This window comes from Trichomycterus rosablanca, chromosome 15 (assembly GCF_030014385.1).
Source record: "Trichomycterus rosablanca isolate fTriRos1 chromosome 15, fTriRos1.hap1, whole genome shotgun sequence".
NCBI classification, from domain to species: Eukaryota; Metazoa; Chordata; class Actinopteri; order Siluriformes; family Trichomycteridae; genus Trichomycterus; species Trichomycterus rosablanca.
In genome coordinates, this window is record NC_086002.1 from 30511729 (window position 1) to 30536357 (window position 24629).

The 24629-nt window shown below is 42.4% G+C and overlaps 1 pseudogene; it reads right to left on the reverse strand.

The window, feature by feature from the left end:
* Positions 1-24629, reverse strand: part of LOC134328691 (NACHT, LRR and PYD domains-containing protein 3-like) — a 1194473-nt pseudogene that overhangs the window by 517323 nt on the left and 652521 nt on the right.

The window sequence follows — 24629 nt, forward strand, 5'->3', positions numbered from 1 at the left end:
AACTCAACGCCACTCAACACTAGCTGATATAACCACACGGGTGAGGGATTAGTTTATCAAACCTTTATCAAGCTCTACAATACAGAGTTACTGCACAAATGATACTTAAAACTTTACTGTGCAAGAAAGAAGCCGTATGTTAACCACGTCCGGAAGTGGTGTCGACTTCTCCGGGCTCGGAGGCATCTAGGATGGACCGTCACACAGTGGAAACGTGGATTGTGGTCAGATGAATCAGCATTCCAGGTCTGTTATCAGTCTAAAACAAGTCCAAAAGACAGGGTCGGTCATGGTATGGGGCGTGTCAGTGCCCTTGGGAAAGGTCGTGGCTGCGGAAGAAGAGGGTACGGGTACCGGACTGACCCGCCTGTCCCCCCACATCACTAAATCACTCGGTCACGTCGGTGCCGAAACGTCTTTTAAGTGTTGTGAAAAGGAACGGCGACGTTACAAAGTGGTAAACGCTTTACCGTCCCAACTTTTTTTGGAACGTGTTGCAGGCCTGAAATGCAGGAATGGATGTTTATTAATAAATGAAACATGAAATATCTCAGGTTCATCCTGTCTGCCATCAAATAAAGGTCAAAGTAAATGTAAGGAACTCTGTGTTTTTTCATTATTTGGATTTTCCATCCTGTCCCAACTTTTTCTGAGCAGCAAAATACAAATCTGTTGTGGGTTCCAACTGGTCAGTGTTGGGTTTGTATCCAAAACACGGCTCATGCTGGTTGGGGAGAGTATCAAAATGAGCATAAACATGATAGATAGAACATGATAAATACTGGTCACCACCAAGACCTGCTGGTCTGTACTTCTTAGGAGAGTATGCCAAATTCGGACTGTACCGCTCGGACCCTGGTATTCGCCACCCTGCGAGGGTCGAACCGTGCCTCCTGGGACAATACGCCAACCGGACCATCGAATGTATTCTAGCTTCTTGACTCTATCGAGCGGCGGCAGATGAGGGAATAAGTGGGGCAACGAGACGGCGGGAGGATGCAGCCCCGCTTCCGAGGCTCGCCGATGACCCGCTGTTGCCAGGCAACCGCATCTGCGCGGCGGGGTCCGCTTTAAAGATTAATGGGCGGCGTCCGTGAGGGCTCGTCTCAGCTTGAGACTTCGAGAGCATTCGTTTAGGGCAGACGGAGTGTCAGCGTGGGAGGGATCCTTAAGGTGGACTCACGATGGATGTCTGGATGTTCTCATCACCCCTCACCCCCGCTTCCACCAATCTCCAAGTAGAAAAACAGAGAATTATACCGTCTCAGAAGGTCCAGCAACGTCGTACCCCTTCATAAGAACATCAAAGCTGTACCTACATGCAGTTGTGTAATACAAGAGACTGGCACCTACATAATCCTTCCAGGCCATGATAGCATGTGGGCGTGATTCTGTAAGCCGTACCCCTTGCAGATCCCCAGTACAACAGTTTCTGGTCACTGGACATTGTACATTTACAGTAGGAGACAGAGCTGGAGTGCAGGCAGGCCGGTCAAGCACAGGTAGTTTCAGGTAGCATTTCTTGACATACGTAGCTGTGAACTTTTCTGAAGTACTTCCAAGCCCATGAGCTCATTAGCATGATGGTTTCTCTGAGAACTCAAAGGTCTCACACATTCAACAGTGTCCATTCAAAAGTAGTATACGCATATAGTCACGGTTTCTGAACGTTGTATAATATGATTTATACAAAAGTTAGTTCCGACCTTACAATCTGATTGGTTGAGAAGCGTTCTAACCGTGCTGATATTCGTGATAACAGCACGGCCTTTTCACACCACAACTGTATCACTCCGCTGACGCGTTGCCAGTAACGACGAGCTTCATGCACACAAACGCGCACGCGGGCGACACGGACTTTTTCCCCGATCGCGTTTTAAATCCGTTATCCGATATACAATCTAGCGCACTTGTGTAGGGAACATAAATCAATTGTCTAATATATTGTCTAGTGCACTATGTAGTGGACATGAATGCGTTATCTGATACACAATCTAGTGCACTGTGTAGGGAACATAAATCAATTGTCTAATATATTGTCTAGTGCACTATGTAGTGAACATAAATGCGTTATCTGATATACAATCTAGTGCACTGTGTAGGGAACATAAATCAATTGTCTAATATATTGTCTAGTGCACTATGTAGTGAACATGAATGCGTTATCTGATACACAATCTAGCGCACTGTGTAGGGAACATAAATCAATTGTCTAATATATTGTCTAGTGCACTATGTAGTGAACATGAATGCGTTATCTGATACACAATCTAGCGCACTGTGTAGGGAACATAAATCAATTGTCTAATATATTGTCTAGTGCACTATGTAGTGGACATGAATGCGTTATCTGATATACAATCTAGTGCACTGTGTAGGGAACATAAATCAATTGTCTAATATATTGTCTAGTGCACTATGTAGTGGACATGAATGTGTTATCTGATACACAATCTAGTGCACTGTGTAGGGAACATAAATCAATTGTCTAATATATTGTCTAGTGCACTATGTAGTGGACATGAATGCGTTATCTGATACACAATCTAGTGCACTGTGTAGGGAACATAAATCAATTGTCTAATATACTGTCTAGTGCACTATGTAGTGAACATAAATGCGTTATCTGATATACAATCTAGTGCACTGTGTAGGGAACATAAATCAATTGTCTAATATATTGTCTAGTGCACTATGTAGTGAACATGAATGCGTTATCTGATACACAATCTAGTGCACTGTGTAGGGAACATAAATCAATTGTCTAATATACTGTCTAGTGCACTATGTAGTGGACATGAATGCGTTATCTGATTTACAATCTAGCGCACTATGTAGGGAACATAACCAATTGTCTAATTCACTATGTAGGGAACATAAATCCGTGATCTGATATACAATCTAGCGCACTGTGTAGGGAACATAACCAATTGTCTAATTCACTATGTAGGGAACATAAATCCGTGATCTGATACACAATCTAGTGCACTATGTAGGGAACATTAATGTGTTTGCGACGCGAACAGTTAGCTTAATAGCTCATTTAGCAGCTCCTAAAAGTTCTGTTATCACCCATAATCCTTTTTTTTTTTTTTTCTTCGGATTGTCTTGCCTTCTTCTTCTTGTTGTTCTTACCTCCCCGAAATGAGTTTTTTGCAACTTGGGATGTGTGCTTTGTAGTGTTAAACTTTATGCCTTTTTTAGCCTACTGTGTTAAGGCAGGGTAGGGAATTTTTACCATTGCATAGCAGCAACTTATTTGCTGTGGAACTACTTTTTGGCGGAAGGTATTGTCAATATTAAAGCATATTTAATATGAAATTCAGGGCTTCTTTGATTTATTTTCTTTCTTTATTTTGTAAAAACTGTTGTATAAAAGCAATAGAACACTTGAGGTCGTGTGTTATGATGATCTACGGAACTCGCCTTCGGCTCGTGCCTGCGACCAAATCACAGCCGTGTTCTATTGCTTAATTGTATTCAACCAATGGTCCATTGGTTATAGATATATTTACGGGCAGTATGGTGGCCTTACAACAAGAAGTACTTGGGTTTGATTCCTACATGTCCTCCCTGTGTTCATCTAGGTTTCCTCCGAGTGTTTCCAGTTTGCTCTCACATTCAAAGAGTCTCCAATCTCACCTATGGCGATGAGCTCCTTGAGGATCCTTGAGGAGCTGAGGCGGTTCCCTGGACGCCTCCCTTGGAGGTATACGAGGCACATCTGGCGGGAAGGAGGCCCCGCGGCGGCTGATTTCACCCTAGGAGCTGGTTGAAGTTGCAAGGGACGAAGACGACTAGGCTTTCTTGCTTGTCCTGTTGCCACCACGAGCCAATGTCTGTGTGTGTGTGTGTGTGTGTGTGTGTGTGTGTGTGTCTGCGATTGAACTGATAAAGGTAGAAAAAAAACTAATCAACTTCATAGTATTTTGTAAATATAAATATAAACACATTATTTAACATTTGATGCCTGCAACACGCACATATACAGACAGAAGCAGGCACTTTGTTTTGACCTTCTGTAGAACTGAAGGTCACAGAAGCAACAATAACGTCGAGTTATTCTAATCTAAACCCACCCATAAAAGCAGCACTAGTTACCTATTAAACCATTTAGACAGATAGAGCGTTTCAAAAACATGTTTTATGTATATTTGAGATTAATTTGACCTCAGACTAACATTCATTCCTTGGTAATGAAGTACAGTATAATGCTAGTTTGTTTGCTCATTTGTTTATGACTTACTTTGGCATATTTTATACGTTATAATCAAACTTTGGTGTAATTTACAACCCAAAATGTTACAGTAAATACGTTTAAATGTAGAATTTGCATTAAAATACCACAAAAACACTTTTTATAGCGTTTTTATAAAGCTAAATAAAGGCGCTATTGTACTCAGAACTAATGTAAGTGTGCTGCTCTGGAGCGCCATCTGTCGGCGGAGGAAAAAGTTAATTTAATATGAACATAAAAATGTAATACAGACATCCCAAGTTGCAAAAACTCATTTCAGGGAGGTACCCCCGGACCTCGACCCCAAGCCCAAAAAAAAACCTCTCGCACAGGATCATGGGTGATAACAGAACTTTTAGGAGCTGCTAACTGAGCTACTAAGCTAACTGTTTGCGTCACAAACACATTAATGTGTACTACATAGTGCACTAGATGGTGTGAAAGATAATAGATTTATGTTCCCTACATAGTGCACTAGATTGTATATTAGAAAAGAATTTATGTTCCTTACTTAGTGCACTAGATAGTCTACTAGATAATAGACTTACGTTTCTTACATAATGCTTTAGGTAGCGTATTAGTTAACGGATTTATGTTCCCTACATAGTGCACTAGATAGTATTTTAGATATGAATTTATGTTCCCTATGTAGTGCACTAGATAGTGAATTACACAATTTATTTATGTTCCCTACACAGTGCGCTAGATTGTATATCAGATAACGGATTTATGTTCCCTACATAGTGCACTAGATAGTGTATTAGATAACGCATTCATGTTCACTACATAGTGCACTAGAAAGTATAACTAGATGATGATTTGTGTTCCTTACATACTGCACTAGATAGTGTATTGCTTAATTAATTATGTTCCCTACACAGTGCACTAGATTGTGTATCAGATCACGGATTTATGTTCCCTACATAGTGCACTAGATTGTGTATCAGATCACGGATTTATGTTCCCTACATAGTGCACTAGATTGTATATCAGATAACGGATTTATGTTCCCTACATAGTGCACTAGATTGTATATCAGATAACGGATTTATGTTCCCTACATAGTGCACTAGATAGTGTATTAGATAACGCATTCATGTTCACTACATAGTGCGCTAAATTGTATATCAGATTACGGATTTATGTTCCCTACATAGTGCACTAGATAGTGTATTACATAATTAATTATGTTCCCTACATAGTGCACTAAATTGTATATCAGATCACGGATTTATGTTCCCTACATAGTGCACTAGATAGTATATTAGACAATTGATTTATGTTCCCTACACAGTGCGCTAGATTGTATATCAGATCACGGATTTATGTTCCCTACATAGTGCACTAGATAGTGTATTAGATAACGCATTCATGTTCACTACATAGTGCGCTAAATTGTATATCAGATTACGGATTTATGTTCCCTACATAGTGCACTAGATAGTGTATTACATAATTAATTATGTTTCCTACACAGTGCACTAAATTGTATATCAGATCACGGATTTATGTTCCCTACATAGTGCACTAGATTGTGTATCAGATCACGGATTTATGTTCCCTACATAGTGCACTAGATTGTATATCAGATAACGGATTTATGTTCCCTACATAGTGCACTAGATTGTATATCAGATAACGGATTTATGTTCCCTACATAGTGCACTAGATAGTGTATTAGATAACGCATTCATGTTCACTACATAGTGCGCTAAATTGTATATCAGATTACGGATTTATGTTCCCTACATAGTGCACTAGATAGTGTATTACATAATTAATTATGTTCCCTACATAGTGCACTAAATTGTATATCAGATCACGGATTTATGTTCCCTACATAGTGCACTAGATAGTATATTAGACAATTGATTTATGTTCCCTACACAGTGCGCTAGATTGTATATCAGATCACGGATTTATGTTCCCTACATAGTGCACTAGATAGTGTATTAGATAACGCATTCATGTTCACTACATAGTGCGCTAAATTGTATATCAGATTACGGATTTATGTTCCCTACATAGTGCACTAGATAGTGTATTACATAATTAATTATGTTTCCTACACAGTGCACTAAATTGTATATCAGATCACGGATTTATGTTCCCTACATAGTGCACTAGATAGTGTATTAGACAATTGATTTATGTTCCCTACACAGTGCACTAGATTGTATATCAGATCACGGATTTAATACGCGTGCGTGGGTGTGTGTGTGTGTGTCGCTCTTGGCCGCTCGTTCTAGATTCCGGGAGATTTTATCTGACTTGTGGGCATCCGGGAGACTTCGGATGTCTGGTAATAAATTAATAAATTATTAAATAAATAAATGAAAAACATTACATTTGTGATCAATAGACCAGCCTATTAGTGATATCTGTCTATTTTTAATCTTTTAATTTGAGTGCCTAAAATGTAGCATGTAATGTTTAAGACATATTCAACACACGGTGTGACTTTTACCTATAAAACTATCTTATTTCTTTCTTTCTTTCTTTATTTATTTATTTCTTTATGTACATTCTAGAGTTATTAATGGTCACATATGTTCATATTTAGTGTATATTTGAGATCATTTAGCAGCGGTTTGCTTCAGAATGAATACAAACGCTGCCGCAAACAAACAGTTGAACAGTTAGCGTGCTAGCTTATGGCAAAATGTTGATAACGAATAGACAGAACAGGAGAGAAGAAGTGTTAGCATTAGCGTTGTCTGATATTAAACACTCAAACAATAGTCGCATAATAGTAGCACGACAAAGGATGCGAGTACTCACCCAGATCCAGGACTATCCACGCCGTACATAATGCGCTATTGTCCGTCTCTAATTGCACAAGCGCGCTCATAAAAATAGGGCGAGTTCGTTCGAGGTGTTTGCTCAGTTTATTTGACGCCGTCGGCCGCAAGACGCTGAGTAAACACACGAGCGTAGCTGTGAACAACAGGACGATTTTCGGTTTGCTAGCTATCCCGAATCCCAAATCGTTTTCTACTCTGTACAAACAATTACACAATACTGCCGAAAGTATGAACTTGAGTGACTCCCGTTCTTAATCCATATGGTTTAATATGATGTGGGCCCACCCTTTGCAGCTATAACAGCCTCGACTCTTCTGGGAAGGCCTTCCACAGGGTTTAGGGGTGTGTTTATGGGAATTTTCGACCATTCTATTCCTCCAGAAGCGCATTTGTGAGGTCAGATACTGATGTTGGCCGAGAAGGCCTGGCTCGCAGTCTGCACTCTAATTCATCCCAAAGGTGTTCTGTCAGATGAGAGGTCAGGACTCATACACGTCTTTATGGCTCATGACTGGTGCGCAGTCATGTTGGAACAGGAAGGGGCCATCCCCAAACTGTTCACACAAAGTTGGGAGCATAGAATTGTCCAAAATCTCTTGGTATGCTGAACCATAATCCCCCCTCCACCAAACCCAGACTCGTCCATCGAATCGCCAGACGAAGAAGCGCGATTCATCAATCCAGAGAACACGTCTCCACAGCTCTAGAGTCCAGACGCTTGGATGCAGCTGCATATGCTCAGCCATGGAGACCCGTTCCATGAAGCTCTCTACACACTGTTCTTGAGCTGATCTGAAGGCCACATGAAGTTTGGACGTCCGTAGCGATCGACTCTGCAGAAAGTCGGCGACCTCTGCGCGCTATATGCGCCTCAGCGTCCGCTGACCCCGCCCTGTCATTTTACATGGCTACCACTTCGTGGCGGAGTTGCTTCCACTTTGTTATAACAGCACTGACAGTCGACTGTGGAATATTTAGTAGAGAGGAAATTTCACGACTGGACTTGTTGCACAGGTGGCATCACGGTACCACCCTGGAATTCACTGAGCTTCACTAATGTGTGTAGAAGCAGTCTGCATGCCTAGGTGCTCGGTTTTATACACCTGTGGCCATGGAAGTGATTGGAACACCCATTTTGAAATTATAGTGTATAATAGGAAATGTTCCAACTTCCAACAAATAAATATATAAATAAAATGATCTATGTCTATAAATGTGTCTGGTGAGCTAGATGCTAGATTTTAAATCAAGTCTTCATCAGATCAATGATGCAGCTAATGAACAAAGAAAATGTACGATGTATTGCACCTGGTCCGTGCTCACATGACATAATTAGCCTATGAATGGTGGCTTTGATGCTTCAAAAGGCCTTTATTCCCTGTCCATGTTCACAATGCCCTTTTCTCGGGAGCATAGGATGACATGAAACGTGTCTGTACAGAGCGAGCGCTAGGTTTTCACACAGACGCCATGTTTCTCAGCACAAGATTGCAAAGAATTGAGACCTTTCACCATCTACAGTTCATAAAATAATGAAGATTCTTATATCAGGAACAACAGAATGTGACGCCTGCAAAACACTCTCGGCAAAATAAGATGACGGTTGGGGTCGTCAAGAGGAGCGTCCACCAAGGGCTCAGTCTTTCCGAGCCAGGATGGGTCGTGGTTCACCACATTGAGCAAGACCGTTGATGTGGAGGAACTCCAAGGAACTCCAAGTCATGCTACCATGATGAGCATAGCCACATGAGTTCGGGAGCGCTTTGGCAGCAAGTTCTCCGGGCTTGAAGGAATCTGAGATGGACCGAAAGACAGTGGAAACGTGTTCTGTGGTGAGATGAGTCCACGTTTCTGCTTACCCACCAGATCCAGATCCAGTTACCAACGAAAGCAGCATCGGTGATACCACAGCAAGGGTGATCTGCATATACGTGATGGTACCATTGATGTGGAGGAACTTCAAGGAACTCCAAGTCATGCTACCATAATAAGAATAGCCACATGAGCTCGGGAGCGCTTTGGCAGCAAGTTCTCTGGGCCTGAAGGAATCTGAGATGGACCGAAAGACAGTGGAAACGTGTTTTGTGGTGAGAGCAAGGGTGATCTGCATATACGTGAAGGTACCATTGATGTGGAGGAACTCCAAGAAACTTCCAAGGAACTCCAGGTCTATCTCAGCAGGACAACGCCCAGCCTGAGAGGTGTCTCCAGATCTGTCTCCTATTGAAAATGTATGGCGCTCAATGAAGAGGACAATCAGAAGACGGTGACCATATATACCTGTTCTGGACATGGAATAACACAGTTCCCCAAACTGTCCTCTGCTTCTCCCCTCTCAAAGTCAAACAGGACGATCGTCCAAGACCACAGATGTCATCTTACAAACAAACTATTCAAAACAATTCCAGCACAGTGTTGTTCTACCCGACAGGATCAACGTTTGGTCTCTGTGTTTGGACAGGGGCCCCGTGGAGCGAGATCAGAAACGGTCAGTGCACACAAGTGTGTGAAATTCCGAACGTTCCTCGGGTCACTGGCCGTGTTTGTTCAGATGCAGCCACGTCCACTTTTGGCCTGCGAGACAGCTGCGGCGGTGTCAGAAGGGTGGAATGCTGAGGCTTGTTTTGTTTCATCTACTTCAGAAAATTGGGGCCAGTTTAGTTTGGGTACTTTACAGTGACCCATAGTTCTTTGTGGAACGGCTTTTCATGGTCCTTTCCCAAGGTTGCTGAGATGAGGGCAGTTGTAGCCTAGTGGTAAATGTACTGGACTAGTCTGCCACCCTTGTTGGACCCTTGAGCAAGGCCCTTAACCCTCAATTGCTTAGACTGTATACTGTCACAGTACTGTAAGTCGCTTTGGATAAATGCCTACTGTCTGCTAAATGCCGAAAATGTAAACGTAGAAGCAGCTAGAACTTGGATGACACTGTCCACAGTCAAGCAAGCTTCACATCAGCATGATCTTATAGCCTATTTCAGCCGGGAACGGGGTGTGTCCCACCAGAACTGCTGGAACCAAAGACGACAAGGGTTTTCAGCTCCAACCTTGGCGTCATCCTTGGTCGTGTCAAGTAATCTACGCGCTTCCATTGCGCAACGCCCACCCTTGATGACGCATCTTCGGCTCCCAAAAACTGGTGGGAACGTGAGCCGGTTCTTTAAAACAGCACCGAGGTTCTAAGAATTCAAGAACCAGAGTTCTATTGGTCGTAACATACATAAGTACAGTATATATACTCTATTCATATCAAATCTGTGTGTATATATATATATATATACATACAGTATATATATATATAAGTACAGTATATATACTCTATTCATATCAAATCTGTGTGTGTATATATATATATATATACATACAGTATATATATATATAAGTACAGTATATATACTCTATTCATATCAAATCTGTGTGTATATATATATATACAGTGTATCACAAAAGTGAGTACACCCCTCACATTTCTGCAGATATTTAAGTATATCTTTTCATGGGACAACACTGACAAAATGACACTTTGACACAATGAAAAGTAGTCTGTGTGCAGCTTATATAACAGTGTAAATTTATTCTTCCCTCAAAATAACTCAATATACAGCCATTAATGTCTAAACCACCGGCAACAAAAGTGAGTACACCCCTAAGAGACTACACCCCTAAATGTCCAAATTGAGCACTGCTTGTCATTTTCCCTCCAAAATGTCATGTGATTTGTTAGTGTTACTAGGTCTCAGGTGTGCATAGGGAGCAGGTGTGTTCAATTTAGTAGTACAGCTCTCACACTCTCTCATACTGGTCACTGAAAGTTCCAACATGGCACCTCATGGCAAAGAACTCTCTGAGGATCTTAAAAGACGAATTGTTGCGCTACATGAAGATGGCCAAGGCTACAAGAAGATTGCCAACACCCTGAAACTGAGCTGCAGCACAGTGGCCAAGATCATCCAGCGTTTTAAAAGAGCAGAGTCCACTCAGAACAGACCTCGCGTTGGTCGTCCAAAGAAGCTGAGTGCACGTGCTCAGCGTCACATCCAACTGCTGTCTTTGAAAGATAGGCGCAGGAGTGCTGTCAGCATTGCTACAGAGATTGAAAAGGTGGGGGGTCAGCCTGTCAGGGCTCAGACCATACGCCGCACACTACATCAAATTGGTCTGCATGGCTGTCACCCCAGAAGGAAGCCTCTTCTGAAGTCTCTACACAAGAAAGCCCGCAAACAGTTTGCTGAAGACATGTCAACAAAGGACATGGATTACTGGAACCATGTCCTATGGTCTGATGAGACCAAGATTAATTTGTTTGGTTCAGATGGTCTCAAGCATGTGTGGTGGCAATCAGGTGAGGAGTACAAAGATAAGTGTGTCATGCCTACAGTCAAGCATGGTGGTGGGAATGCCATGGTCTGGGGCTGCATGAGTGCAGCAGGTGTTGGGGAGTTACATTTCATTGAGGGACACATGAACTCCAATATGTACTGTGAAATACTGAAGCAGAGCATGATCCCCTCCCTCCAGAAACTGGGTCGCAGGGCAGTGTTCCAGCATGATAATGACCCCAAACACACCTCTAAGACGACCACTGCTTTATTGAAGAGGCTGAGGGTAAAGGTGATGGACTGGCCAAGCATGTCTTCAGACCTAAACCCAATAGAACATCTTTGGGGCATCCTCAAGCGGAAGGTGGAGGAGCGCAAAGTCTCGAATATCCGCCAGCTCCGTGATGTCGTCATGGAGGAGTGGAAAAGCATTCCAGTGGCAACCTGTGAAGCTCTGGTAAACTCCATGCCCAGGAGAGTTAAGGCAGTTCTGGGAAATAATGGTGGCCACACAAAATATTGACACTTCAGGAACTTTCACTAAGGTGTGTACTCACTTTTGTTGCCGGTTGTTTAGACATTAATGGCTGTATATTGAGTTATTTTGAGGGAAGAATAAATTTACACTGTTATATAAGCTGCACACAGACTACTTTTCATTGTGTCAAAGTGTCATTTTGTCAGTGTTGTCCCATGAAAAGATATACTTAAATATCTGCAGAAATGTGAGGGGTGTACTCACTTTTGTGATACACTGTATATATACATACAGTATATATATATATAAGTACAGTATATATACTCTAGTCATATCAAATCTGTGTATATATATATATATACATATATATATAAGTACAGTATATATACTCTAGTCATATCAAATCTGTGTGTATATATATATATATATATATACAGTGTATCACAAAAGTGAGTACACCCCTCACATTTCTGCAGATATTTAAGTATATCTTTTCATGGGACAACACTAACAAAATGACACTTTGACACAATGAAAAGTAGTCTGTGTGCAGCTTATATAACAGTGTAAATTTATTCTTCCCTCAAAATAACTCAATATACAGCCATTAATGTCTAAACCACCGGCAACAAAAGTGAGTACACCCCTAAGAGACTACACCCCTAAATGTCCAAATTGAGCACTGCTTGTCATTTTCCCTCCAAAATGTCATGTGACTCGTTAGTGTTACTAGGTCTCAGGTGTGCATAGGGAGCAGGTGTGTTCAATTTAGTAGTACAGCTCTCACACTCTCTCATACTGGTCACTGAAAGTTCCAACATGGCACCTCATGGCAAAGAACTCTCTGAGGATCTTAAAAGACGAATTGTTGCGCTACATGAAGATGGCCAAGGCTACAAGAAGATTGCCAACACCCTGAAACTGAGCTGCAGCACAGTGGCCAAGATCATCCAGCGTTTTAAAAGAGCAGAGTCCACTCAAAACAGACCTCGCGTTGGTCGTCCAAAGAAGCTGAGTGCACGTGCTCAGCGTCACATCCAACTGCTGTCTTTGAAAGATAGGCGCAGGAGTGCTGTCAGCATTGCTGCAGAGATTGAAAAGGTGGGGGGTCAGCCTGTCAGTGCTCAGACCATACGCCGCACACTACATCAAATTGGTCTGCATGGCTGTCACCCCAGAAGGAAGCCTCTTCTGAAGTCTCTACACAAGAAAGCCCGCAAACAGTTTGCTGAAGACATGTCAACAAAGGACATGGATTACTGGAACCATGTCCTATGGTCTGATGAGACCAAGATTAATTTGTTTGGTTCAGATGGTCTCAAGCATGTGTGGCAGCAATCAGGTGAGGAGTACAAAGATAAGTGTGTCATGCCTACAGTCAAGCATGGTGGTGGGAATATCATGGTCTGGGGCTGCATGAGTGCAGCAGGTGTTGGGGAGTTACATTTCATTGAGGGACACATGAACTCCAATATGTACTGTGAAATACTGAAGCAGAGCATGATCCCCTCCATCCAGAAACTGGGTCGCAGGGCAGTGTTCCAGCATGATAATGACCCCAAACACACCTCTAAGACGACCACAGCTTTATTGAAGAGGCTGAGGGTAAAGGTGATGGACTGGCCAAGCATGTCTCCAGACCTAAACCCAATAGAACATCTTTGGGGCATCCTCAAGCGGAAGGTGGAGGAGCGCAAAGTCTCGAATATTCGCCAGCTCCGTGATGTCGTCATGGAGGAGTGGAAAAGCATTCCAGTGGCAACCTGTGAAGCTCTGGTAAACTCCATGCCCAGGAGAGTTAAGGCAGTTCTGGGAAATAATGGTGGCCACACAAAATATTGACACTTCAGGAACTTTCACTAAGGGGTGTACTCACTTTTGTTGCCGGTGGTTTAGACATTAATGGCTGTATATTGAGTTATTTTGAGGGAAGAATAAATGTACACTGTTATATAAGCTGCACACAGACTACTTTTCATTGTGTCAAAGTGTCATTTTGTCAGTGTTGTCCCATGAAAATATATACTTAAATATCTGCAGAAATGTGAGGGGTGTACTCACTTTTGTGATACACTGTATATACATATATATATAAGTACAGTATATATACTCTATTCATATCAAATCTGTATATATATATATATATATATACATACATATATAAGTACAGTACATATACTCTATTCATATCAAATCTGTGTGTATATATATATATATATATACATATATATATATATATATAAGTACAGTACATATACTCTATTCATATCAAATCTGTGTGTATATATATATATATATATATATATATATATATATATATATATATATATATATATACTCTATTTATATCAAATCTGTATATATATATATATACATATATATATAAGTACAGTATATATACTCTATTCATATCAAATCTGTGTGTATATATATATATATATATATATATATATATATATACAGTATATATATATATATAGACTTACAGTACTGTGACAGTATATTATCTAAGCAACTGAGGGTTAAGGGCCTTGCTCAAGGGCCCAACTGTGGTAGCCTGGCACTGGTGGTGCTTGAACCAGCGACTTGTGACAGTACACAATCTAAGCCTTGCTTAATGGCCAAACAGTGGCAACCTGGCAGTGGTGGAGCTTGAACCAGCAACCTTCAGATTACTAGTCCAGTGTCTCAACCACTAGGCGACAACTGTATATTATTATAAGTAATAAATGTATAATATATATCGGGCCCTTGAGATAAGATAAGGCAGACACAACCCCCCCCCCCCCCCCCCCCCCCCCCCACCCCCATATTTAATACATTTCATTCAAACTGTGACAGTACATTGTCTAAGCAATTGAGGGTTAAGGGCCCAACAGTTTACTGGGCGAAAGGTATGAAACATGAAACACCCTGGACAGGTCGCCAGTCCAACACAAGGCAAACACACACGCACACATACACACCTGGGGCAATTTTAATAGCTCCAATTACCCTGACTGCATGTATTTGGGCTGTGTGGGGAGGTAGAAGGTGGAAACCTGTGAAACCATGTCACCAACATGGTGGCCATCCTGAACGGTTGCTTGGATGACACGTTTGGGATGCCGCCATCGCCCGTACAGAAGAACACACGGTTGTTTTTCTGGTGGTTAATCCAAGCAGGTGGCATTCCAGGCGCCCATCACACCGTGTCGCTGACGTGGCTTAACAGGTTGAACACCTTCAGATGCCTCACGGTGTCATTGGGCAGCTGAGCATTCGTGGAAGAGCCACAGTAAAGTATAATGCTGTTAAATAACGCTGGTAATGGATACATGGAGCATCCGGCACTATAAATGAGATCAAATGTGTCAATAATCCAGTAAGGACGGATGTTTTATTGATTTTTACTTGTATGGGTTTGGTTACTGTAAAGCCGTAGACTTCTTAGCCAAACTATAAGCCAGGGATTTGGAACAGCTAGGATATGCTATTACATTTATAATATTTGTCCTTTTTTGGAAGGGGGTGGTTGTAATTCTTGGGTCTTCTCCTATAATCTCTCCCATATAAGCATGCATCTTTTTAATGGGTTTGAATCAGTTTGAACCTCGGTGGTGATGTTGGTTGGTCGGGTGTCTGTATGGACGTGATTGGTTGATCTCAGAGGTGGTGGATGGCCCGAAACAGCCTAACCATTGGCTTGGGAGTGCTGGTCCCAAGCCGGGGGTAGAAGTAGGAGGGTTAATTCTAAAAATTGTGTTGTGGTGGTGGTGTGTTAGTGTGTGTTGTGCTGGTATGAATGGATCAGACACAGCAGCGCTGCTGGAGTTTTTAAGCACCGTGTCCACTCACTGTCCACTCCTACCTAGTCGGTCCACCTTGTAGATGTAGAGTCAGAGACGATGGCTCATCTCATCTATTGCTGCTGTTTGAGACGGTCATCTTCTAGACCTTCATCAGTGGGCACAGGACGCTGGTTTTTGGTTGGTGGACTATTCTCAGTCCAGCAGTGACAGTGAGGTGTTTAAAAACTCTGATCCACTCATATCAGCACAACACACACTAACACACCACCACCATGTCAGTGTTACTACAGTGCTGAGAATGATCCCAGGTGTAAATGGGGAGCAGGGCTATTAAATTTGGTGTTTTGGGTACAATTTTCTCATATTGGCCACTGGATATTCAACATGGCACCTCATGGCAAAGAACTCTCTGAGGATGTGAGAAATAGAATTGTTGCTCTCCACAAAGATGGCCTGGGCTATAAGAAGATTGCTAACACCCTGAAACTGAGCTACAGCATGGTGGCCAAGGTCATACAGCGGTTTTCCAGGACAGGTTCCACTCGGAACAGGCTTCGCCAGGGTCGACCAAAGAAGTTGAGTCCACGTGTTCGGCGTCATATCCAGAGGTTGGCTTTAAAAAATAGACACATGAGTGCTGCCAGCATTGCTGCAGAGGTTGAAGATGTGGGAGGTCAGCCTGTCAGTGCTCAGACCATACGCCGCACACTGCATCAACTTGGTCTGCATGGTCGTCATCCCAGGAGGAAGCTGACGCACAAGAAAGCCCGCAAACAGTTTGCTGAAGACAAGCAGTCCAAGAACATGGATTACTGGAATGCCCTGTGGTCTGACGAGACCAAGATAAACTTGTTTGGCTCAGATGGTGTCCAGCATGTGTGGCGGCGCCCTGGTGAGAAGTACCAAGACAACTGTATCTTGCCTACAGTCAAGCATGGTGGTGGTAGCATCATGGTCTTGGGCTGCATGAGTGTTGCTGGCACTGGGGAGCTGCGGTTCATTGAGGGAAACATGAATTCCAACATGTACTGTGACATTCTGAAACAGAGCATGATCCCCTCCCTTCGAAAACTGGGCCTCATGGCAGTTTTCCAACAGGATAACGACCCCAAACACAACCTCCAAGATGACAACTGCCTTGCTGAGGAAGCTGAAGGTAAAGGTGATGGACTAAACCCAATTGAGCACCTGTGGTGCATCCTCAAGTGGAAGGTGGAGGAGTTCAAGGTGTCTAACATCCACCAACTCCGTGATGTCATCATGGAGGAGTGGAAGAGGGTTCCAGTAGCAACCTGTGCAGCTCTGGTGAATTCCATGCCCAGGAGGGTTAAGGCAGTGCTGGATAATAATGGTGGTCACACAAAATATTGACACTTTGGGCACAATTTGGACATGTTCACTGTGGGGTGTACTCACTTATGTTGCCAGCCATTTAGACATTGATGGCTGTGTGTTGAGTTATTTTCAGAAGACAGTAAATCTACACTGCTATACAAGTTGTACACTGACTACTCTAAGTTATATCCAAGTTTCATGTCTATAGTGTCGTCCCATGAAAAGATATAATAAAATATTTGCAGAAATGTGAGGGGTGTACTCACTTTTGTGATACACTGTATATACTCTATTCATATCAAATCTGTATATATATATATATATATACATATATATATAAGTACAGTACATATACTCTATTCATATCAAATCTGTGTGTATATATATATATATATATATACATATACATATATATATAAGTACAGTATATATACTCTATTCATATCAAATCTGTGTGTATATATATATATATATATATATATATATATATATATACAGTATATATATATATATAGACTTACAGTACTGTGACAGTATATTATCTAAGCAACTGAGGGTTAAGGGCCTTGCTCAAGGGCCCAACTGTGGTAGCCTGGCACTGGTGGTGCTTGAACCAGCGACTTGTGACAGTACACAATCTAAGCCTTGCTTAATGGCCAAACAGTGGCAACCTGGCAGTGGTGGAGCTTGAACCAGCAACCTTCAGATTACTAGTCCAGTGTCTCAACCACTAGGCGACAACTGTATATTATTATAAGTAATAAATGTATAATATATATCGGGCCCTTGAGATAAGATAAGGCAGACACAACCCCCCCCCCCCACCCCCCCCCCCACCCCCATATTTAATACATTTCATTCAAACTGTGACAGTACATTGTCTAAGCAATTGAGGGTTAAGGGCCCAACAGTTTACTGGTGTTAGGATGAATCTTTTGGTTCAAAAAGGTCCTGAAGAAAGCAGTCGAGAAGTCCAGAAAGTACTCTTTAAAACACTTTATTAAGTGTAAAAATAATCTGTGAATATATATCAGAGCTAAGCCGGCCGGCACTCCTTACTCCTGCAGTCTAGACACACCACGTAATCCCTTTTTTTAAACTAGTCTAGGCTCCTCCTACGCCGCTGCTGTTGGAGCCAATGAAATGTGCTAAAAAGCCCCGGGCTCCGCCTCCCCCCTTCGGTATGAGTCAGGGGGGGGGGGATCCGGGTCACGGCGTCATTTTGAACAATAGACCATGTGGTCTGGATGTAATTTATGTTTAATAATGATATGTTAAAACCCTAACAATCCCCCCTTGAAAGCATCTTAATGCTTTCACAATAACTTTTAACTATAGGTTAGGTGTTTCTAGATCCCAGGAGATAAGGATAGCCGTCAGCAACCCCCCAATTTAACCCCTTCTGACTACATGGCCACTGGGCTGAATTTTATACAATAAAACGTTTCTAAAAATAAAAAGGCTACCAATTAAACTAAAGGAACCGTACCTATCGCAACAGCTCCTAACCCTGAAACAAACAAACAAAAAATAATAAAAACAGGAAATCAAAAATAAAGTAATTTAAAAAATAGGAAATCAAAAAGAGAAGAAAAATAAAATAAACACAATGGGTGCGTGGCTTCTACAGGAAGTCCGTTCAGGTTGTCCTCCACCAGACGGAGCTGCAGATATTCAGAAGGGGCCCATAGCTCCTGTGTCTCTGCATGACTCCTAATGTCTTATGGATTCTCCCCTGTCGGCCTTACCTGTTTCCACAGCAGCACAAACATTTCCTAAAAATAGCAGAGTACCAAACATATATACATTGTAAACAATCCTGAACTAACCCCTTGCGTTTTGCAGCTAAACTATGTGTGTTGCACTTAACTAGTGTTTTCAAAGATGGTCTATGTGTCTGCGAACTATATGTTTATGTTTTTTTTCTCCTAGTCTAACTAAATTCTCCCCCCTCGTCTTGTTCCGCTCCGTTGATTCCGCTGGACTCTTCTTCCACATAGTCGGTTTTGTCGGGCTTTTCTGCTGTGGGTTGTTCCCTGTAGGCAGGTCCAGTTAGTGCCACTTCTGTCCCTTGGAGTGGGTCTTCCAGTCCCCTCAGTGTCTGCCTCTGCCAGTCCTTCCAAGTCTCCTTCCTTCATCACGGTGTGTGATTAGTAGTGCTGGTCCTCTCTCCTCATCTTGTCTGGTCGGTTTTACCTTTAATTAAGCAGAGTTAGTAGCACTTATACTGCTCGAAGTGGGTCTTCCGGCCCACCTTCAAGGGTATCCTCCTCATCATCATCTACCTGATATCTCGACAAATCAGCCAACACCATCTGGATAACTGGTGGATCCTGCCCCCCTCTGCTTCCTCTACACACTACTTCTATCACAAATTTTTCTATTAATACCCTGATGCACGGGATACCACAACAACAACATATCACTAAAATTATCAATCCTACACATACTGACCTCACCAAACTCGTAATAACTTCCTTCCATGGCCCAAACATCCCTTCTAGCCACTTAACCCATTCATACACACATACAATCATACAACAGACAAACATATAAGCTACTTACCCAGCCCTCACCGCAGCCACCCCACTCCCAACAACGGGATACACGGCCACGGTGAGCTTAGACACCACTGTCGCAAGGCTTTCTGGGTGAAGCCCGTGCCAGACCCAGTGGCGACGCTACACTGTTTCCTCCCTAATGGTCAACCGTCCCGGTGACCCACTCACCAGCGTCCACTGGGTGGCTCTGTGTCTGGACCGCACCCCATTACACTGCCGAGTCGCTCTTCCACCCACTGCTGGACCGGGCACCCTGCCCCTACAGCCACCTGGGCTAGCGCACTCCGACAGACCGGGCATATTGGCTCACCAAACCATCAGAGCCACCCAAACACCACGATCCCACTTCTGACACCAATGTGGCGCCGGCGAGTAAGGAAGGTTAGCGTCAGGGCCGCAAGTGAGCTGCCTTTGGCAGTTCATTCAGTGTTTTAGCGACAGACACCCATTCATACACACATCCCTTCTGAAAAATGTCCCCTGTTTATCGGTTCTGGTTTGTTGCTCCTGAAACAGGTGTAATTGTCTTTATAAGCTTTGATGTTGGTTGGAGTTGGTTCCTGAGTTAGTGGGTGAGACATGGATAAATTCTCTATGTGTTAAATTAGACATTTTAGACCGCTTTAAACAACCTTTCGAGCAAAATCTGTAACACGTATTAAGACAAAGATAAACTGGTTTTAACGAGACACACCCTAGAACAGAAGATTCCTGCCTAGTCGAAGAATACGAGTATTCTTTTAACATTCACTGGCACAACTCACTCGGTTGTCCAAACACAACTCAGACAAAAGAACGTAAACCTCAGTACAACAACAGTGTCTACTGGAAACAAACAATTACTTCACCGCGACCGACAATGGCCCTATGGAAACAAACATATACTTCAGGGCAATCGACAGTGATCCCCTGGAAACAAACAATTACTTCACCGCGACCGACAATGGCCCTATGGAAACAAACATATAGTTCAGGGCAATCGACAGTGATCCCCTGGAAACAAACAATTACTTCACCGCGACCGACAATGGCCCTATGGAAACAAACATATAGTTCAGGGCAATCGACAGTGATCCCCTGGAAACAAACAATTACTTCACCGCGACCGACAATGGTCCTATGGAAACAAACATATACTTCAAGGCAATCGACAGTGATCCCCTGGAAACAAACAATTACTTCACCGCGACCGACAATGGCCCTATGGAAACAAACATATACTTCACCGCGACCGACAATGGCCCTATGGAAACAAACAATCACTTCACCGCGACCGACAATGGCCCTATGGAAACAAACATATACTTCAGGGCAATCGACAGTGATCCCCTGGAAACAAACAATTACTTCACAGCGACCGACAATGGTCCTATGGAAACAAACATATACTTCAGGGCAATCGACAGTGATCCCCTGGAAACAAACAATTACTTCACAGCGACCGACAATGGTCCTATGGAAACAAACATATACTTCAAGGCAATCGACAGTGATCCCCTGGAAACAAACAATCACTTCACCGCGACCGACAATGGTCCTATGGAAACAAACATATACTTCAAGGCAATCGACAGTGATCCCCTGGAAACAAACAATTACTTCACCGCGACCGACAATGGCCCTATGGAAACAAACATATAGTTCAGGGCAATCGACAGTGATCCCCTGGAAACAAACAATTACTTCACCGCGACTGACAGTGGTCCTATGGAAACAAACATATACTTCAAGGCAATTGACAGTGATCCCCTGGAAACAAACAATTACTTCACCGCGACCGACAATGGCCCTATGGAAACAAACATATACTTCACCGCGACCGACAATGGCCCTATGGAAACAAACAATCACTTCACCGCGACCGACAATGGCCCTATGGAAACAAACATATACTTCAGGGCAATCGACAGTGATCCCCTGGAAACAAACAATTACTTCACAGCGACCGACAATGGTCCTATGGAAACAAACATATACTTCAGGGCAATCGACAGTGATCCCCTGGAAACAAACAATTACTTCACAGCGACCGACAATGGTCCTATGGAAACAAACATATACTTCAAGGCAATCGACAGTGATCCCCTGGAAACAAACAATCACTTCACCGCGACCGACAATGGTCCTATGGAAACAAACATATACTTCAAGGCAATCGACAGTGATCCCCTGGAAACAAACAATTACTTCACAGCGACCGACAATGGCCCTATGGAAACAAACATATACTTCATTACTTGTCTCTCATACTGCATTAACCCTTCCTGCTATATAAAATTCCCCTTCAAACAGTTCAAACTGATCAGAGCAGAAGGTGCATACACATTACATCTAACATTTTCTACACTTATTCTACTCCATCATCGTCGCATGCTAGAGAGCCTTAAGTGTATCCAAGCAAAAGCACTATTACCTTAATGAATCTCCACCTAATTACGAGTAAAGTTACTACTCTGAAAATCCACTCAAGCAAAAAGTAACTCATTTAAAATGTACTCACCGAGTAAACAGCAGGGGGTCTCCTCTGTGTAATGTAAACGGGAGTGGATACAAACCTCAACAGTAGTTTTTAATTCAAATGTAATAGAAGAAACGTTGTCCTTAACTCAAATGCAATAGAAGAAACATGATGATGCAACAATTAAAACAGTTAGGGATGTGTAATGCGTCATTTCAAATGACATAAAACTTTTTCAACTTGTATAATCACTAGCGATGTGTCGTAAAATGATTCGAATCCATGAATCGGCTCTTCTAACCGAAACAAAGGAACCGACTCTTCCGGCAGTCGCCATGTAAACACGCGGCTCTTCAAAAGGAACCGAGACAAAAGACTCGACTTACTGTCGCAAAATTCGCTGCAGCAGTTTCACAGCCGCGATTTCTTTAGCGTTTTTTATTTTTTATTTTGCTCGGTAACAGATGCTATTCAAACTAATACAAGACATACTTAAGCAAAAGCAAAATTACAGTCTGTGAAATGTGCTTTAAAAACTACTGTGTTACAGTAACCAGTGTGATCAGAGCGGTAACACTAAGCACTGGATTCGTGTATGTATGTGTATTGATCGAATTTGTTTAAAATCATATCCCCGCTATTGAAACATTCCCCACTTGTGACATATTGATGTCGAATTATTGCCCAGCATTACCCCACACATTAAAACAAAAAACAATATAACAATCTCTCAACAATACATGCAAAGCTCCTAACACGATTAACAAGCGTTGGGTTAGTCAAAAATTTTTTAATCTTATTCACTATAACAACTCTGATTAAGGAGATTTTCCTTAACTATTTGTGTGAAAATGTCCTATGTCACACATGGATGAATTCCACTCTTTCCTGGTTTAAGAACCTTAAAGTTCAAGAGCGCTATCTACCTTAAAACACACTTAATAAGGTACCATACATACTTCATCTTAACTCAGTTATCTTAAGATTATAAAAATAAAGTTGATTATAAAATTAACTGCAGCACTTACCCAATCCAGGCGTACAAAGACAAAGATAGCCGATGGACAAGATACGGCAAGCTGCTCACATAGAGCCAAAAAGGCGGATACACAGAAAACCACGCTCAGCTCTCCCAGAGCCAAAATGGTGGACAGACAGAAAACCACGCTCAGCTCTCCCAGAGCCAAAATGGTGGACAGACAGAAAACCACGCTGCGTTCTTCAAGAAACAAAATGGCGGATAGACGGGAGACCACGTTGCATTCCCAAGACAAAATGGCGGACAGACAGAAAGCCAAAATGGCGGACAGACAGAAAAACACGCTGCGTTCTCAAGAAACAAAATGGCGGATAGACGGGAGACCACGTTGCATTCCCAAGACAAAATGGCGGACAGACAGAAAGCCAAAATGCGTTCTCAAGAAACAAAATGGCGCCGACAACAAAAGAAACCACGTTGCACATCCAGCACACGGTTTCACAGACAAACATACACAGAGACTTACTGACAAACAAAACTCCTGATGTACTGTTTTTCGAACCTGATTTAGAATTTAAAGTAATCAAATTACTCCGGCCCCGTTCCCGAAACAGACAGGCTAGTTAGAATTTTAGAACGACCGAATAAGGCTAATTCCGTTACCGAAACAGACGAACTAGCCGAGTCTCGTTTCCGTAACAGTCAGACTCCTTTGAGATTAATAATCAAATTACCCGAATTCCGTTACCGAAACAGACGAATTCGTTAGAATTTATTACACTCGAATTAGGTTCGCTCCGTTACCAAAACAGACAAGCGTCCTTTCCCTTCAATTGTGTTCCATACACAATGGCGCCCTTAACATTTATTTTAACCGGTTTGGTTCAAATTCAGATATCAGGAAACACACATTTTTAGCTCCAACATATATTCACAGTTTTAAACTATCTAATGATACTTTAGTAATTTAATCAGACACTTACGGATTCTGTGATTCACTTTCACACTCAGTACACTAAATAATAAATGCATCTAATATATATACAGAGAACGTCTGTTTACCTTAAGCAGGCGCGCGCCCTGTACTGAGTACAAAAGATTTTTTCAGAATTCCTGGTCTTACCTCAGTCAGCTGAATTAATTCTGATGCAATCCTCAGACCTCTTGAACCATCCTCTGGCTACCATTTGTTAGGATGAATCTTTTGGTTCAAAAAGGTCCTGAAGAAAGCAGTCGAGAAGTCCAGAAAGTACTCTTTAAAACACTTTATTAAGTGTAAAAATAATCTGTGAATATATATCAGAGCTAAGCCGGCCGGCACTCCTTACTCCTGCAGTCTAGACACACCACGTAAGAAAGAGGCCGATCTGAGCCCGCCATCCCTTTTTTTAAACTAGTCTAGGCTCCTCCTACGCCGCTGCTGTTGGAGCCAATGAAATGTGCTAAAAAGCCCCGGGCTCCGCCTCCCCCCTTCGGTATGAGTCAGGGGGGGGGGGATCCGGGTCACGGCGTCATTTTGAACAATAGACCATGTGGTCTGGATGTAATTTATGTTTAATAATGATATGTTAAAACCCTAACACTGGGCGAAAGGTATGAAACATGAAACACCCTGGACAGGTCGCCAGTCCAACACAAGGCAAACACACACGCACACATACACACCT